Here is a 19579-nt window from a genome sequence, read left to right as displayed (position 1 = left end):
TAAATAGAAAAATGTGTGTCCTTCTAAAATCAAACCAGTGTTGGGGCACTTGGGTGGCTCAGTCAGTTGAGCGTTAGATTTTGGCTCAGGTCTTGATCTTGCAGTTCATAAGTTCGAACCCCAGATTGGTCTCTGTGATGACAGCTCAGAGCCTGGAGCCTGCTTCACATTCTGTGTCTCCTCTCTCTGCCCCTCCCCTGCTCACACTCTGTCTCTGTCTCTGTCTCTGTCTCTCTCTCTCTCAAAAATAAATAAACATTTAAAAAATTTTAAATCAAACCAGTGTTATTGAACCTCACTAAAATGTTAGTTAGGCTCAGTCTGTATGTTTCTCAATTCACTTTAATTACCACTCATACAACTTAGCTACATCCGAATGTGTCTACAGGGTCAAGCCATCAAATGGCTTGACATTCAGGAAAGAAGCACGCTCAGTGACGAAGAGCACAGGCCCCAGCTCCATGAGGGTCCCCAGTGCTGCTACATATACTGCACACCATGAGGGTGAGCAGAGTGTATGCAACTATTTGCCTTCATAGAGTTTATGACTTTGCATGGCTTTTAATACTTCCCTCAGGTAGTATCATTCACCTCTCAAACTTTAATAATTCTTTTTTGAGTAGTGTCTTTCTGTCCTCCCCTCCCCCACCCCCCATCATTTTGATTTCTAGTCTGTTGTCTTTCAGAGTCTGGAGTACGCTCCTGATTTATCCATGACTGAATCTTGCACTACCCTGAAGAAAACTGTGATTTGAGTAAATACCGCACATTGCTTTCATTAATATGTCACATTAAATTTAAAATCTCAAGTGCAAATCAAAAGTTGGACATCTTAACATTGTTCATACTTCAGGAAAGTCTACGAGCTGGGAATAATTTTTTCTCATGGGCCAAACACACCCCACACACACACACACACACACACACACACACACACGGCAGATTCTTATGGTTCCCAACAGTTTTGTTTTGCTTTGTTTTGTTTAACCTCCTCACCATCAAGCATATAGCTCACCCCATGAATGAGCAGCATTTTCTCCTCAAGGGCAGTGATTCTGTGGGTAGGGCCACATGTAATTTGAAAAAGTATATTCTCCCACCCCATGGTATTGAGAATCATGTCTCCAATTGCATCAAGAGAATAGGATTCCTTCTGCCTGCTCTGATGGCTTTATTGAGAAAAGCTTGGCCAGAATTGTCATGCTTTGAAGTCAGCAAAATCAGCACCTTAATCTGTTTTGGAGATAAAGGGTCCCATTGGAATTCTTTCTTGAGAGCTTGCCTGAATAGTTACCCTCGACATCCCTGTTCCACTCACAGCCTTTCTGCTGTCATCATGCACTCACCATAGTGACCTGTTGCTAGGTCAGTGATGTCCCCTGATGGTACCAGGAAACCTTCCCAGCCCCTCCTTCTTGTAGAGAAACAAAGAGAAGGATCACTAGACAAAAGCTTGAGATTTCCTTATGAAAACATAATGATTCTCTGAGAGATTTTATAGCAGGCCCAGAATAAAAACAAACAAACAAAATAAAAGAAAACAAACAGAAAATGTTTTCCTCATATTCATTCCATGAAGAGTTCAAATTTCTCAACAGCAAAAATAAGTCAGGAAGGCTTATAAGGGAAACAGAACAAAGAAAGCTCTTGGGGAACAATTCTGAGAATGACCCACTTCCTGGCCTCGTGTGAACTGTCACCTAGGAGAAGGCACAAAGTGAGGACATCATTCATGGCCTGCCTCCTATCCTTCTCATTTCCTCCATGAGAAGAACAAAACAGACATAAAGCAAAAAGAGATGGGTACCACTCACCACGTCAGGAAAGAGAATCAAAGAGCAAGAGAAAAGGAAGAGAGGGAGTGACCGGTCACATCCAGGGGCCTAAACAGAAACTCATTTTCCAGGAGAGGAAGACTTTGTCCAGCCCCTCATGTGGGATCTGGGACCTCCAGGCTGCTGAGTTTGGGGCTGGCAGCAGCTTCTCAGAATCTGCCTTTTGAGAGTAAGTGATGCTTTCCTTCCAATAGATTTGACTAAGCTAATTATGCCTTTGCAGTTGTTCCTACTTAGAGGGAAAGGGCAGCATTTTATCAAGAAGATGGTTTTTGACTGCTTATGTCAACCTGCTCTCCTTTTTTTTGAGAACTGTCAGTTTCCAGAAGTCATTTCCTCCCGGCCTGGAGTTGCAGGTACAATAGCACACAAAAAAGAAGAAACGAATAATAATCATCATCATCATCATCATCATCATCATCATACTACATAATAATAACTGTGGCCAATTCTATGACCAAATACTGAATTTATTTTTTAGCCTTCATAGATATTAATAGTTGCCACTGACACTAACTGACCTGGTTTCTCATTACAACAAAATTCGATTTTTCTGGAATGGATTTGGGACTCTCCCACAGAATGGTGGGAAAAGACAGGCAGAGTAAGAACATAGTTGGACAGGGAAATTTGAGTATGTTTCTTAGCAACCTGTTAGATTCACATTTGAGTAAAGAATCCGACTAATTTGGAAATACTGCTTATCAGAAACATGACTACTGTTCAGTGGAAACGTGTGTGCCTAAAGGAGAGTTAAGCTGCTGTGGGTGACTAAGTTCACAGGCATTGTCTCCTGTGGCAGCATTCTGCAGATTTAAAACAGGTGGATGGCCAGTAATTTGCCTTTTGTGAAAATAACATTCTGTTAAATGTGATATTAATATATCATATTTCTCCAAGAGCAGGCCATGCCTTGCAGGCTTCATCTAACAAATTCTCCCAACATCCCAGGAGAGCGGAACATGAATGGGAAACTGATTTGTTCATATGTGGCCAGTAAAGTTCATGATTTCCTAACAGGAAAATGTAAATTCCCCCCCAAAATAACAACAACAACAAAACCAACTATACTGCCAAGGTAGGGATTCTGGCGAGATGTTCGAAGGGGGTGAGGTAGTAAACAATGATGTGAAATTGAACTTTGAAGAAAAGTTTGGGGAGAGCTAACAGAAAGATAGAAGGTGGGGTGGGTGAGGAAGAAATCTTGGGTGCTTTGGGAGGGAGAGAGGTTGAGAGAGAGAGAGAATGGGAAACTGACTCTGTGTGACAATTCTTACACAATTAGGTTATTATTTATACAGAAAATTATGATCCCTTGATATTTGGTTGAAGAGTCATCTTCAGTCCTGTTTTTAATGGAAACATCTTACTGTTTATTAATAACAATAGCTACCATGTAGTGGGTGCCTACAAAGTGTGGTCGGGCTGATTGCACAGAATCCCTCCAACAACTGGATGACATCTGCATTCCTGTTATTCTCATCTAACACAAGAACCTGCTGTTGAATGACTTTCTGAAGTCTCAGGGGTGGTAAAAGTCAGGGCCAGGGGCCAGGCCCACTTCTGTCTGCTCGTAAAGCCTCTGTTCATACCCACGGCATTATGTATTCCTCATCTTCTCAGGGCAGGTGAGGCATAGCTAGAAGGAAAACAGAGGTCACATTTAGAGGGCTGAATAATGAGAACAACTTATACCCAAACTTTAAGACTTTAAACTGTTGACTCGAACACAGGCGCTGGTGGAAGCAAAGGGATCTGGTAAAGAGAGAAGAAAATCCATATGTGGTAATAACACTGTGTAACTCATTTGTGTGGAGCATCCAGAGTTGTAATGGGTCACGTCGTCACTGGAGGCCCAGCCATGTCGTGTGACATCATGCATGTAGCTATCACCGCCATGGCCTTGGTGGTTTGTCTCTGTCAGCCACAGGGCTGATTGAGTGGGAGAAGAGCCCATCTCCCACCAGTGATAGAATTTTTTTAGACTTGCCCTGTCCATTTGTTAAATGTTTATTTATTTTGAGAGAGAGAGAGCATGTGCATATGCACACAAACTGGGGTGGGGCAGAGAGGGACAGAGAGAGAGAATCCCAAGCAGGATCCGCATTGTCAGCACAAAGCTCAACTCAAGGCTCGACATGAACTGCAAAATCATGACCTGAGTGGAAATTGAGAGTTGGATGCTTAACCAACTGAGCTACCCAGGTGCCCTATCCTTGTCCATTTTTCACAGAACTCCATGTTATTACTTTGTTGACCCATGAATTGAGCTATAGCCGTCTTTCTCTGCTCAGGGATTTAGCCCAAGCTGCCAAAGGGGTTCAGTTAGAAGGCAACTGGTGTGTGCCTACCCAGTGTGGCATCCACAAGCATCCTTCCTACCAACACCCCAGTTAAGGTTTCTCCTGTCAGAATGAGCTCCTCTCCTGAGGGCTCCACCCCAGAGTCATGGGGTGGCCCTAATCTCAGGGTCTAGGTCCTGCCATTGGGCATTACCTCAGATGCTCCCTGTGTTATCTCACTGAGTATGTTCTTTAGTTTAAGCCATTATGAAAATAGAACTCAAGCAGCCTATTTCTGCAGGCCTGAATTTCAGGTGTGACTCTTGGGCTTATACTTGCTAGCTGTGAGATTTGGGACAAGTCACTTAAAAACAGACATACAACACCTTTCTAAATCTTGGTTTCCTTATCTGTTGTATGTGGGTACCAGCAGCTAACTGAAAACCAACTTTATTTTTTTTTCTAGCATCCCACTTGTAGGACAAAAAAATAAATAACAAGAAGTCAAATTCAATTTTGGGGGTTCTCTTATAAGCCAATTTTTCAAACTCACCTGTGAAGATTTAGCCTGAACTCCTATGCTCCTGGAACTACATCTCTAATTATAACATCCTTGTAGTTGCAGGTTTTAAGTTAATGAAAAAGGTTTCATGGAAGATTTTTGTAATCTTCACGTAATCCTGTGGAGTAAGTGGATTTGCTTTTTATTCCCACTTTACAGAGAAGGAAACTGAGAACTGAGGCTTATTGTTTTGTTTTTTGGCTTTTTTTTTTTAAAGCAACTTGCCCTGAACCTCACAGCTCCTCAAGTAGAGCTGATCCTCAAACCCACATCTTCTGGCTCTGATCCTCAGTGCTTGTCCCATGGCCCATGGCACTGAGGTCAGTGATGACCCAATGATGATCTAAATGACTCTGAGACTGAATGTGATTCCAAATCTTCAAAGAGATTCTATTTGATCATTCTATTGCACAAGCAAAGTGGGCTTGAAATCTGTATAAAGATTTTTTTTCAAAAATAGCAGATGAAAAATCACTGGTTATAGAACATTCCATGTCTTAAACATTCCTATATAAGTCTGTGCCCCAGCCATCAACATGGAGTGGGGGTCTGGGGGCAGGGTGGTGACCAGACATAGATTCACCATTTGGAGGAAAGCATAGAAGAGCTGCCACAGAAACTTAAAACAGCACATAGCAGGAAATGAGAAAAAAACATTATATATCGTAATCCTGTTTCTGTCTCTAAGGAACAAATGTGAAAACAGACGCCTATGGCTTTAAGAGAAACAGTCATCCTGGAGCGTGTTGCAGGTGTTAAGGAAAAGAATGTTTCTCATGCCTTGGTTCAGGGGATTCCCAAAGGCACACTGTGTCTGCTTCCAACAGCCCGCAGCCTTCAAGGTGAGTGTTATCTGGTATGTGCTTATTATTGGGTATGAATGACTTGGGGAGGAAAGCACCCACCCCTTCCAGGGATCTGGCTCCCCATGATGGCTCCATCACTTCATCTCTGTGGGGAGATGGTCACCCAAGGATTCAGGGTCATTGCAAAGAGCCTGCTTCCAACCTTCCTCTTCCTATTCCTCTTTGGCACCTCAATTTGTTCCTAATTATTTTTCTGTTTTCCCTGCTTCTGAAGAAAGGGCTGCACCAGGGAGCACTAGGTAACACACACTCAGGCTCTTCCTCAATCAGGCATCACCACTGTAAGCCCTCTTCTCCATTAAAGGCAAGAAATGAATCATGAGATGGGCAGGGCCTAACCACCACCCTGCCTTGGTCCAGCTAACTCTAATGGTATGAAGGGAGTCCAAATGTTGAGCGAGCTGTTCAGTTCCTCTTGAGGAGATTCAGTTCCGTTCATCTGGATTTCTTGATCTTGGCAAGCTTACGTACTTCAAGACATCGGGCATGTTACCTGGAATGCTATATCCAAGAACCAGGGGTTTTAGAGTTCATCTTACCTTGTCATTCTCAGTGTGGTCCAGATCTATGGGCTGCTTGTTCTTAGTCATGCTTATTAAGAACTGTGTTCTCTTAAAGATCAGCAATCAGACCTTAAGTGCCAAATCCCATTTCCTTGTGCGGTTTCCATCTTTTCTTAATTTCTCGTGGTAATGACCCTGTTGGGAGGGTCCCATCCTGATTGTCCTTCTTCCTCTCCATACAATGCTTTAATCTTCTTAGTGATCCACTTCTTTCTCTTTTCCTCTGAATATATTTTACTCTTGGTCCCCTAGTCTTCTCTCTGCACATTAGCCTTTGGTAAGTTCACCAACCACTGCTTTAAGTGTCGCCTCTATGTAAATAACTCTTGAATTTGTATCTCAAACTCCACAAACCTCTTCTTGTCAATATTCAAGTCTGTAGTGTGGCATTGGAAATGTGAGTTGGGAAAAAAACATGAAGTAGATTCCACATTTACAGTTTGACAGATGAATTAGCCTATAGACATGCCTGAGGCCCATATCATTTAATTGTGGTGGAGATCTCACCAATTTGCCCTAACCTACTTTCCTTTCCTTTTCTTCATGTCATTGCACTTGGACTACTGTAAGCTGCTCCATCCTCCTGACCCATGAGCACAATTGTTCACATTGTCTCCTTCATGAAATGCACACTCCTTTTCCCCCCACCTCTATCAAAACCCTACCTGTAATTCAGCACACATGAACCATTGGTGTTTCTCCTTCATTGCCTTAAAAAAAAAAAGGAGAGGGAAACCTGAATGACCAAAGGGGTGGCTGGATGAGCAGGAGAATGGGACTGTAACAGATCAGGCTCCTCCAGAAGAGGGGAAGGTCTCAATGGGACCTGCCCATAGGTTAAGGGAACAAAGATGATCAATGTTCCCCAACCTTAATTCTTTCTACTACCCACTGCTGCACTGCCAATATTTAGTAAAATCCAAAATGCCTTTAAGTGACCACATGTCAAAGAGTTAAATGCTATGTGGGAGAGGATTCAATGAAAGTTCTTAAACTATTAAAAAAAAAAAAACCTACTCAAAAGAAGTAAAAAATACTGGTTGATAATTTGAGAGACTCAGAAAATATTTTGACCATATTAAGTTCATGGACAGTGATTTATTTTAGGCATTATTGAAAATTTTTAGTTTAAAGGGCAACTATTTATCAATGACATGTATCATACACTTTTACCCTATATTCTATCTGCCTCCCACTTTCTACCTTGTCCATTCAGACAGTTGGAGTGTTCACATGGTTTCCCAATTCTCTTTTGTTCCAAGCAAATTTTGGAGAGGGGGAGAGAGAGAGAGAAGCAAGCAGGGGAGGGGCAGAAGGTGAGAGAGAATCCTGCCTGATGTGGGTCTCCATCTCACGACTGTGAGATCACGACTTGAGCTAAAGTCAAGAGTTGGAAGCTTAACTGACTGAACCACCCAGGCACCCCTGTGCCAGAAGTATTTTTATATTTTTTCTTATTTTTTTTAAATATGAAATTTATTGTCAAATTGTTTTCCATACAACACCCAGTCATCTAATGTTATATTTTTTCCTGTTATTAAATTTTGTGGAAGGAAGAAAAATGGGAAATGGGGAAATTGAACTGGCAAATGGCTTTGCATGTATACTAATAAATATCCCACAAATGAATTTCTCCTTTTAATCTATTATTAGTCATTAGTTTTACTGGGTAAAGATGCTAGTGGCACGTTTTATTTTCAGACCTCCTAAAACTAAATCTTCTCCTAGTGTACTGAACTGCTTTGTTAGTTGTCCAGGGAAATCCGTGTGTAGTGGGGATTTGAATACATGAATTTAACTTTTTACATAGTGGCTTAAAAAACTGTCTTGACATTAGTAAAATTACACAGTCCCCACACTCAAGCCTCCAAGATAGGATGTCTGATCTAAGAAGCTGTATTGGGGAAGGACAGGGAGAATAAGGCCACATTCCTGAGCTTGTTATTAAGGCACATCATTTGCATATTCTTCCCCCACCTCCCCAAAGCCTCTGGCCCCTGATTAGAGGTAGAGATACTGGGGTGGGGAGTTGGGACACCCAGGCTATGATTCTGTGCTCCATGACACCATGCTGCCCCTTGGCCTCCATCTCATCTACATCTGAGACCCTGTAAGAACCCATGCTTATTCTCATTACTAGTGAAACACCACAATTATATGGTATTAAGGCTCCATCAGTGACCACATTTTGCATGTGAAAAATAGCATGTTATAAAAATTTAATAAGGCATTAGCAAATGAGATCCTGAATCTCATTTTTTTTTCTTGCAAATGAGAGTATGTTCTGTATCTAAATCCTGAGTATAAGCCCCTCCCCACGCTCTAATTATGGATAATCAACCTTTCAAAAGCAGAGAGAGAATCCAGTGTCTGACCCCTGTTTTAAATGAAATAATGTGTGGAAGTACCTGGTCACTAGTAAACACTGACACCCAGAAAATGGCACCATTCATTCCCATCATTAACCCTGAGGGTTCTGTGAGTCCCTCTGAGGTCCTGAGGATGGATGTTGTGTGAGGTCTCATGCCACCAAAAACTGACCAACTTGTCTTTTGCACCTTGTACTTCTCCCTCACTGCACTTGTTGTATGTTTAAGACCAACTATCTCTGAAGCTTGGGAAATCCTGATATCTGCACCGATGGGAAATCACGGCTTGGCTCTATTCTTTTAACATCTGCCCATTTGCTAAACTCTAAGCTCCGTTAAGGGCTGGGACCCTGTTGGCTTTGTTTCTTCATTGAGTCCCTAGGGCCTAGAGTAATCCTGGCACTTAGTAGGCACTCAGCATTAATACATGGTACGCTGGCTCCTGATCCAGCCATGTGTTCTCAATCCTCTGATTTCTGCTATAAATAAATACAAGCTGTTCTCATGGATTTGATGCTTCTTGACTCATTCTCCCACAGGTCATGTAAGGCGCTTCACTGTAGGACAGTGATTTGGCTAAGACTGAGTTTCCCTCCCACACAGTAACTCATGGGAGACACTGGATGGCCTTTTCTTTTGTGTGCTCAAAAAACACATCCTTTGCACATAGGGGACAAACTGCTTAGGTAGAGAACTTTCGGGAATGAGGAAGTTCTGTAAACAACCAGTTTATTTCAGAGTTCAGTAAACATCCCGCAAACACTAATAACTGTTAGTTAATATCTGCAAATGCATTATATGGTCTGGAATCAATTTCACCCCCTTTTTTGCTTGTTTTTAAGTAGTGGAGAGTTTGTAGGATAATTTTAATTGACTTTTCTATTTTTCATCTGTACCTAAGCTCAGACAAAAGGGAGCCAACAGTTCCTTTATGAAAGTTTCTGTTGCCAAATAGCATTGGGTCTTTTCGATTGTGTGGTGCACACCCATTGTTAATTATGCTGATTGTTATCCATAATAGAGTAACAAGTGATAAGGAAGGCTCTGGCTCTGAAGCTTGGGAAATCCCCTTTTCCAGGACAGACAGGAAACCACAGCCTAGGCTTTGATTGACCTTGAGCTTTTTTCTCACCTTCCTGGCCCCTCCCTCACCTTCCACTCTCCAACATTCAAACACATCCATCCTCCACTTGGCCATAAATGACAGGAGGAGAGCTTCAGTAAAAGTGGGAAGTGATTTTACCAAAAATCATTTGGAGATCATAGAATTTGGAGGTGGGAAATTATCTAGAGTTCTAATATTTCATCTAATTTCTTAATTTTACAGGTAAAGAAAGTGGACCCCAGAGTGGCTAAGAGATGAGGCAAAACCAGGATGAATTTGAATTCTCTAGGCGAAGCCTGCAAGAGGAGCCCACTGCTCCACTGAATTCTCCTGTACAAGTTGAAGCTCATGTGGAACAGAATCTACAGTGAGAGATACTGAATGGTCCTTTTGTATACTTTGATCTGAAAGCTTCCCAACCTCTAAGGCGTATTTTAAAAGTAGAACTAAAGAGAGAGACAGAGATGGTAAGTACTTGACTTAGATGTTGGATGTAGTTTCCTAGTTATGCTGGAATTCCTCTTGATTCTATTCAACTAAATGAAGACCAAATTACCATTATGCGTGATTTTTATGAAAGGTTGAATGACTTAATTAGCTTGGCTTTTACGGTAACCTGAAAAGATTCCCCACTGACTCCTGTGTTTTGACAAAGCTCAAACACTGTTATAGATCAAAGGGAAGATAACATGAAATCTGGATATGTCAAGGGTGCTATACTGAAAGCCTCCTGTAAATGGGTAATTGAGGAGCTGTTTCCAATCTGGACTCCTGACCCCAGAGGCTGTAACATCAAGGACAGAGATAACCACAGTCTGGGGTGTCTGAGCCCTGGCTGCTAGAAGAAATGGATCCTTACCCACACACCCCTGAGTATGTGATCGTCCTGGCAATGGTTCAGATTATCAACCAACTGCCATGCCTCTTGTAAATGTGTCCTTCAGAAAGGAGCCCTCCTTGCATGCCGAAGTTTTTATTGCTTTCCAAGGTCTTAGGCTTCTTTCAAAATCAACATTCTCTTTATTTATTATTGACGTTAATATCAGCCACACCAAAGCCATCAATGCCAAAGTTGTTAACCTTGCTAATGTTAATTTAAGCCATATACTCTCATTAAACCGATATTGGTTACTAATAATGTTTCATCTAAATGTTGTGTGTGGTTGTGTTTAAAGCAGAATACCTTGGTTGAAATACCAACTGTATTGAAATTATTTTAAATTATAGTTTGTATTTTAAATTATAGTTTGTAATTAGAAGAAAATAAGAACTTTTTCTTTTGAAAAAATCTCATACTCTTAAGGACCATTCTTATAACACTTCTGAGATAATCAAAAGAAATAACATGTTTATTTTTAGGTAACTAGTTAGATGTCCATGTATAAAATTTCCAACAATCCAACCTTGTGAATTTTAAATTCTTGGGATTATTTTTTTCTTTGGCCCCTGTCATTAAAATTTACTAAGGTTTTATTATAATCATTATCAGGACTTTTCCAAGGGGAACTGAGACCCCATAAATATCTCACAATTATACTTAGATGCCACATGAATCGATCAGGTAAAAACCTGTAAAGAATCATTACCTTTTCTTAGAATTTTTCCAGCAGGAACAGCTGTGAAGAGGGCGTGTTAGCAAGTGCTAAAAGATAATACATGTTCCAATCTTTTCTGTATAAAAGGATCTGCTCTGAAATCTTGAGAAATGGTAAAAAAAAAAAAAAAAAAAAAAAACTAAAAGGATATTTAGATCTGTTGTTATTTAAAGATGCTATCAGAAAATCATAAATGTCTCATTTCTGTAGCACTTAAGTTTTGTCCACCAAAAGGATCAAACAGATCTGTTATAGAGTCATGCAGCAATTTATAAATCTTCGAACATGTGTGCTTAATGGAGAAAATAGTAGACCATTTATGGATGTACAGTGGCGCTATCTATTAAATCATGGATTTTACAAAGTAGGCAGAGGACGCTTTCTGGTTTCAACCTGTGAAGGTCAAGGTCTGCAGCATAATTCTGACATAGAATCTGGTATACCAAGAGCCATTCTCACAGCTTGCTTCAATGTGGCCTCTGCTACGTCGTTCACAGGCTGTTTAGATAACTAGCCACACCCGACCTGAGGGGCATGGCTGCAGGTTTACTTGGAAGCTAATGGACATTCTGTCCTCTCTTGGGAGAAGGGAGAATGTTGGACTTGTTTAAAAATTGCTTGCCACTTTCGAAGGTCAAGTAGAGATTTTCCTCCTGAAGAGAATATATGTTAGTTATAGAATGTATCAAGACTACACATCTCAGTCCTCCAGTCCTTTTCAATTCCTATCCTTAAAAAAGACAAAATGGTGGGGCACCTGGGTGAGCGTTCCACTCTTAATCTTGGCTCAGATCGTGATCTCATGGTTGAGGAGATTAAGCCCCATATCAGGCTCTGCACTGACATTGTGAAGCCTACTTAGGATTCTCTCTCTCCCTTTCTCTCTGCCCCTCCCACACGCATGTGCTCATGCTCTCTCTCTCTCTCTCTCAAAATAAATATTAAACTTAAAAAAAAAAAAAGACAAATGGAATGGAGAAGAAAGGGGAAGGCTGACTCTAAAACTGTCAGGGAAGTGTAAAGAAACCTCAAAAATCACAGGATAGGGTTTTTATTATTATTCATTTTTTTTAAATTAGCAAGCATATGATGCTGTGTAAAGAGACCTTACATACAATTACTGGCTCTTCTTATCTCTAGTAAGAATTCAATTTTGCAATAGGAGAAACTAGGTTATTGAGAGACACACATTCAAGGTCACATAGTATTGGATATATGGACATGATGCTGGGAGGACATTCCAGTGACAGTGACATTTCCAGCAATCTCTGAATAATGTGTAACTGGTTCCTTCAGGTCTTAGCAGCCTGATTCATAAAAGGGAGACACATTACATAGAGTTGGCAGAAAAACTATAAGACATCCAATTAAATTTGAATTTAAAATAAAAAACAAATAATTTTGTTGTTGTTTGTTAGAAACACACAGAGAGAAAGAGAGAGTGAACAGGGGAGGGGCAGATGGAGAGAGAGAGAGAGACAATCTTCAGTAGGCTCTGTGCTGATATGGGGTTCTAGCCCACGACTGTAGGATAACAACCTGAGCCAAAATCAAGAGTTCGACACTCAACTGACTGAGCCACCCAGGTGGCCCAACAAATAATTTTTAATATAAGTGTGTTCCATGCAATATTTGGGACATACTGATACTAAAAAGTTATTCATTATTTACCTGAAAGTCAAATTTAACTAGATGTCCTGAATTTTTATTTTCTAAATATAGCAACACTACATTAGTAGTAAATAATTTTATTTCCTTGGTTCTGTTTTCACGTGTTATTAAAGAATCTCTAATTTCTCTTAAAAACATGGTAAAAACATTCCATAGAGAAAGAATAGTCTTTTCAACAAATGGTACTGAAATAAATAGATATCTACTTGCAAAAGAATGAAGTTAAATTTCTGCCTCACATCAGGTACAAAAATTAATTCAAAATGGAACATAATTACATGTGGGAGCTGAAACTATGAAACTCTTAGAAGAATACATAGGAGCAAATTTTTATGACCATGGGTTGTGATACCAAACATACACATGAAAAAAGAAAAAAAAAACCAGATAAATTGGACTTCATCAAAATAAAAAAAAAAATGTGCTTCAAAAGATAGCATAAAGAAGGCGAAAAACTATCCATAGACTGAGAGGAAATCCTGCACATCATGTGTCTGATAAGAAAATTTATCCAGAAGAAATAAGCAACAACGCCTCCAGAAAGACAACCCAAATTTAAAGATGGGCAAAGGAGGGGCACCTGGGTGGCTCAGTCGGTTGGGTGTCCAACTTTAGCTGAGGTCATGATCTTGCAGTCTGTGAGTTCGAGCCCCGCGTCAGGCTCTGTGCTGACAGCTCAGAGCCTGGAGCCTGCTTCCGATTCTGTGTTCCCCTCTCTCTCTGCCCCTCCCCCACTCATGCTCTGTCTTTCTGTCTCTCAAAATGAATAAACATTAAAAAAAAATTAAAGATGGGCAAAGGATTTGAATAGACGTTTCTCCAAAGAATATATACAAATGGCTATGAGCACATGAAGATGTTCAACATCATTAGCATTAGGGAAGTGCAAGCCCAAACTACAATCGGATACCACTTCACACCCACTAGGATGCCTAAAATAAATGACAAAAATGATAACAAATGTTCATGAGGATGTGGAAAAATTGGAGCCCTTGGTCTTTGCTAGTGGCAATATTAAATAGTGTAGCCACTTTGGGAATATTAGTTACCATATAACCCAGCAATTCCACTCCTAGATATATATCCAGAGAGTTAAAAACATCTTTACAGAGAAACTTGCACATGAATATTCAGGAAAGAATTGATTATAATAGCCAAAAAGTTGTAACATCTGAAATGTTCATCAATTGACAAATAGATAAACAAAATGCGGTATATCCACACAATGGAATATTATTTGGCAATAACAGGGAATGAAATATTGATGCATGCTATAACATGGCTTAAAAATATCATATTATGTGAAAGAAGCATGTGACAGAGACAATACATTGTGATTCTATTTATATGAAAGACGTAATGTGTATTAGTAGTTTCCAGGGGAAGGGATAGTAAGAAGTGAGAAATGACTGCAAATGATATGGGTTTCTTTTTGAGGGAATGAAAAATGTTCTCACTACTCCATATATAATTATGAAATACTTACTCTGAGCCACTCATTGTACTCTGGTGATGTAAGATGGATAAGACCCCAACTCTGAGTTCTAGGAGCTTACAACCTAGTTGAGGAGAACAATACCTCCATTGATAAGTGCTGCAAAGCATTATGGGGCTTCTGCATACACACGAACGGGATGCAGTGAGTTGCTTTGCACAGAAAATTGGGTCTACATCCTCACCTAACATGGAATCTGAGGCAAGGTAGGCATTTGATAAATTGTTGATGAAAGAGAAAGAGAGGAAGAGAGGATGGTTAAAGGTGTGACTGTTTCAGTGACTCCTTCAGCTAAGTGTCTTAGTGAAACCTCTGATTTGTAATTAGCCTATCATTGACTCATTTTCGGGGAGTGTGCTAGGGATTGTGGGAAGTGCTAAGGACATTGCCACTACTGTTCCTGTGGAATTGGCTGCCTGGCCTGGAAGACAGTTAATAAACAAGCAATTAAAATAATGGAGGATGTAGGGTAATCTAAGAGTATAATAGGAGTGAGTCACTTAGTCTAGGGGTCAGTGGAGGCTTCCATGGGGAGTGACAGTTAAAGCATGACTTGAAGGGTAAGTAAAAGTTGGTTAGGCAAAAGGGGAAAGTGAAAAATGGTTCCGGGCAGAGGCAGCCGTATCATTCATCTATATGCAAATAAATGCTTTCCTAATGTTTGAAGTGGCTTAAAGACAGTTTATTTGCTTAGATATTTTCACATCCCTCCACCCAGCAGTGTGGTTTATATGGCTCTTGATTTTCTAAACCTTTTCTTTTATGAATAGTACAAAAGTAAACTTCACCCTAGATCCCATCCATATTCAAATTTAATGAGATGCTAATCCAAAGGATTTAATTGTGTTGCTTTAAAATCATCCTGTTTGATAAGCAATGTTGTGTCCTTTCTATAGCTGAGGAAACTGAGCCATAAAGCATGCTGTGCAGGTGATACATTGAAGAACCACTCAGCCCACATCACACATGTTCCTTAGCCTGCCTGCCTCCATTGGAGGGCCATCCCAATAAATCCAGATTGCCTGCAGAGATGATCATCAAAAAGGTACATGGTGTATAGAATTTATAGAATTTGTATATATAAATTCTATCTTTCTGGTCATTTAGAGATCACCTGTGAACTAATAGACCAGTGCCTGGAGTTTATTTAAAGTGCACATTACTACTTAAAATAATGACTTTATTCATCTGGAATTGAGGGGGAATGAGGTGTGCCATAGAAGTATATTTCCATAAAATTGAACTTTACCTTTTTTAAACCCAACACTTTTTACAAATGCAAGTGTTCATGAATGTAAGTCATTCTAAAATAAATTGCATGCTCTGCATTCTTACCAGCATTTAACCTGATTACTCCAATGCTATGAGTATGGACTGTTTTCTATCATTTGTTGGTTATTATTATTTTTTTTGAAGTTCTCAGATTGTAATTTAATTCTTTTTTGTTGTTGTTGGTCATTATTAATTATGTATTTGGCTCTATGCCAGGAATTGGGACTATATCAAGCAAAATACCTAACTGATAGAAAATATATGCTTATAAGGAAAAAATATGCTTAAATACTAAGTTTAATATGTTCAGTAAATATGCTGTGTTGTGGGAATTCAGGGCAGGGGCTGTTCCATGCAAGTCCAAGAAGGAGTCATGGATAAGGTGAGGATTTTGATGGTAGAGGGAGAAAGGTGATGTTGGTAGCAGGTGGTGATGGGTGACAGGGTGCTGTTTTTTGGGTTGAGAGAAGAAGGGGAAGCTTCCCAAGTCCCATAAACAAGGCATAAGAATGGTCAGGCAATGGGCAGTGCTGTGGGAAGTGGCAGAAGTGACACTGGAAGGGCACCCTGGAGCCAGCCAGGAAGGACCATGGGTGCCAGGCCAGCGAGGGGTATCTGAGGTTTCTAACAGTGAATGACATGATCTGCATTGGCTTTGATAAAGATTACTCAGGTACAGCCTGAAAAATGATGCATGGAATGATGGTGGGCAGAGACTGGAAACAGAGACACCAGTTGGATATCTGTTAAAACAACACAGAGGGATAGGTGGAGGGTTGAATTGGTCCAGGAAGGAGAAGAGGAAGAGCTCAGTTTGAAGTGATGTCTAAAATGAGGTAGTAAAATATGGTCAAGGGCACAGGCCTTTGAGGCAGATCCGAGCTGGGACCAAGGCCTTGCTTCTTCCTAGATGAAGGACCTGGGGCAAACCACTCCACTTCTCCGTGCTTCCATGTCCTTGTCTGTAAAATGTGTTCTTATACTACACAGGATAACTGTGTAAGTAGTTGAGATAATAAATTAAGTTTCTAGCACTAACCAGGCAGTTTGCAGTTTGGAGTTCTTTTCCTTCTCCTAATAGACCTCAGGCACAAGAGCATCAATTTTAGCAGATTGAGTGGTTTTGGGGAGCCCTCTCTTCCTGTTAGCTGGGCCTTTTCTGATGTCTTTGCTCATTATTTTGTTCAACAAATATGTATTGAGTACACTCTTTGTGCTAGGCAATGTCACTAGGCCTGTCCCTGCCGGCTCTAGGATCCCCTGAGGATTGACTACTGTTGGCTGTGGGCTCAGAAATCAGAGCATGTTAGCGTCCATCGAAGTGTTGTTAGGGCATATAAGTGTGTTAGTGTACGTACAGTAAGCAAGGCCCTCAAAGCCTGCCCTGTCATGTAGAGTGCTCAGCTTTGGGGCATCCTTTCTGCTGCTCATACTGCTTTCCCCCAGACTGCTGGGTTCTCAACGGAGGATGCCACAGCCATGTGAAACCTTGCTCTCTGTACAGATGGTGGGGCCATGCTGAAAGCCTGCCGAGTATGGGAGAGAACACTTGCTTATGCTGCAGCATTACCTTAAGAAGATTGTATTGCAGGCAGAGGGCATTGGGAACTGTCCAAGGAGCTGTACAATCCTCTCCTGGAGATGACTGGGACAAGAGATGTTCTCCCAGGCTAGCTTATGCACTGCAGCCACACATCACAGGAGAGGGGGTGGCTCACCCAATCCCCCACCCTAGCCCCCATGCTGTCCATGCTATCTTCTGCCTTGGTTGGGGGGGGGGAAGACTGTAGCACACATCTCCACAATGCATGACATCATCTCCCAAAGGCAAGGGCCACTCATGAGTTTTTGCTGGCTACGACCTCAGGACAGGACTTGGTGTTCTTGATAGAGAACATCTGTCCTAGGAGGCACAGTTGGGAAAGAATGAAGGATTTTCTGGGAGCCTGGCTGGCTCACTGAGCAAAGGCTAGGAGGCGTTTGGTGAAGTAGCAGGAAGGCTGTGATATGTAAACATGATGTGAGTGTGCTCCTCAGGAGTGACTGGGAGTCTGTAGACATGAAAGCCTTCTTCCTCCTCAGCCACAGGCAGGGAAAAGGAGCCTTGAAATATATGTATGTTTATTTGTTTGACTCTGGATAAACAGATCTCTGTATTTTGCTGGGAGTATGAATGAGTATCCATGGATATCATCTTCCCCTTCATAGTTGCTATTTGTACAAAATTCACTCTCTGTATAGATGATTTCCTCCCATCAAGTACTCCAATGCCCTGGAATCTGTTTATTTATGGAATATTTTCCCAAAGATTCCGAAAGCATCACAAAAAACAAAAGGGGCTCATCTGTGTTTCTGTGGAGATGGAGGAGTTATGTAACAGACTCTTATTTTCTACAAGCAAAACAAGGACACATGATATACAACTGTGTCCAGCTAACCTGACTGATAAGATTGACAGAAGCTTGTGAGAAACAAGTCAGAGGATAAGAGCTAGAACCTACAGGAAAAAGTTAGTAAAGAACTTAAATGTCTGTTTATCAGAAAGTCTATCCTGGCTTCACTAGCGTTGGAAGATCCATGGCTGTTGGGGCTCACCAGCTGGAAGAGAGAACGGAGGAATAATATGAGGAAGGCACTTGGAGAAGGTTCTTCCCACCTCCCTTAGACCTCCTGAGATAGATAGGAATGATCTGAAGGTGCAGTGGGTTTTCTTTCTTGGGCTCCCCAGCTACAAGGCTGGCATGGCTACTTGGGATATTAAAATATATGTATATATATATATATACATATGTATATATATACACACTCCCTCTGTATGCACAAGAGTGTGTGTGAGGGGTGTGGTCACTTTGGTTGTCTCAGGATTGCTAGATCACACTTAATCATCTTTCAAGAATTGACACAAGTGAAACTTCCTCCCTGAGGCCTTTTCTATTCTCCCTGGCACCCACACCAGGTGGAATCTATCCCTTTGTTTCCCTACATTACTCCAAACATTCACTCTACTTTTATCCCACCTAGAACTCTGACTCCCCAAGTAATTCTGGTCAGGGATTGTCTGAGTTCTTCATGTAACCAAGCATCTAACACAGTCCCTGATACACGAGAAAGGATGCAAATTGAATAAATTAATTTATGTATATGCAACTTCCTATCTCTATTTATTCACTCATATGCAAATAGAAGAATATATCCTATGTCAAACATAAAGATACATAAACTGTATGTGAGATATGCTTGTGCTATGAAAACAGTCAAAGACATATCTGTTACCTAAGGACTTGAAAAGTATATTCTGCTGTTGGGTGGTATTAATGTCAGTCAGATCCTGTTGGTTAATGTCTTATTGAGTTCTTATATATCTTTGCTAATTTCTGACTAGTTGTTCTCTCAGTTGTTGAGAGAGAAACAGGTATTGAAGTCTCCAGCTATCATTGTAGCTTTGTCTATTTCTCCTTTCTGTTTTATTGGTTTTTGCTCACATATTTTGCAGCTCTGTTTTTTGGTGCATACACATTCAGGATTATTATGTCTTCTTGGTAGATTGACCCTTTTATCATTACATAATGCCCCTCTCTATCTCTTGTAGTTTTCTTTGTGCTGAAGCCTACTGTATCCAGTAATAATATAGCCACTTCTGTTTTTCTTTGGTTAGTGTTTCTATGACCTACCTTATTCCATTCCTTTACTTTCAACCAGACTGTATCGTTATATTTGAAGTGAGTTGCTTGTAGACAGAATACAGTTGGGTCACAATTTTTAATTTGTTATACAACAATAGATACCTAATGTTTCCACCTTCCAAACCCACAGAGCCCTATGATTCTACAGTAAGTGGCCTTAAAGCATATGCTCAGTGAGTGAACCTTATTATAGCACATCTGCCAAATCTCTCTGGATTCCTCTCCTAACAAAAGATACGCTTCCCTAGGCCTCCTTAAGATCCACACTGAAAATCTTAGTT

General features: G+C 40.7%; 1 long non-coding RNA gene across 1 annotated transcript in view; it reads left to right on the top strand.

The window, feature by feature from the left end:
* Positions 1-3978: 3978 nt before the first annotated feature.
* The window catches only part of LOC123587724, a 68560-nt gene continuing 52959 nt past the window's right edge, over positions 3979-19579 (top strand). The window contains exons 1-4 of the long non-coding RNA XR_006707483.1: positions 3979-4804; positions 5368-5521; positions 9805-10049; positions 15240-15388. This is a non-coding gene — a long non-coding RNA (uncharacterized LOC123587724). The remainder of the gene's footprint in view (positions 4805-5367; positions 5522-9804; positions 10050-15239; positions 15389-19579) is intronic.

The sequence above is a fragment of the Leopardus geoffroyi genome, chromosome D3, assembly GCF_018350155.1.
Source record: "Leopardus geoffroyi isolate Oge1 chromosome D3, O.geoffroyi_Oge1_pat1.0, whole genome shotgun sequence".
NCBI lineage: Eukaryota > Metazoa > Chordata > Mammalia > Carnivora > Felidae > Leopardus > Leopardus geoffroyi.
Note: the sequence above shows the minus strand (reverse complement) of the source record. Positions and strands in the feature narration are given on the sequence as shown.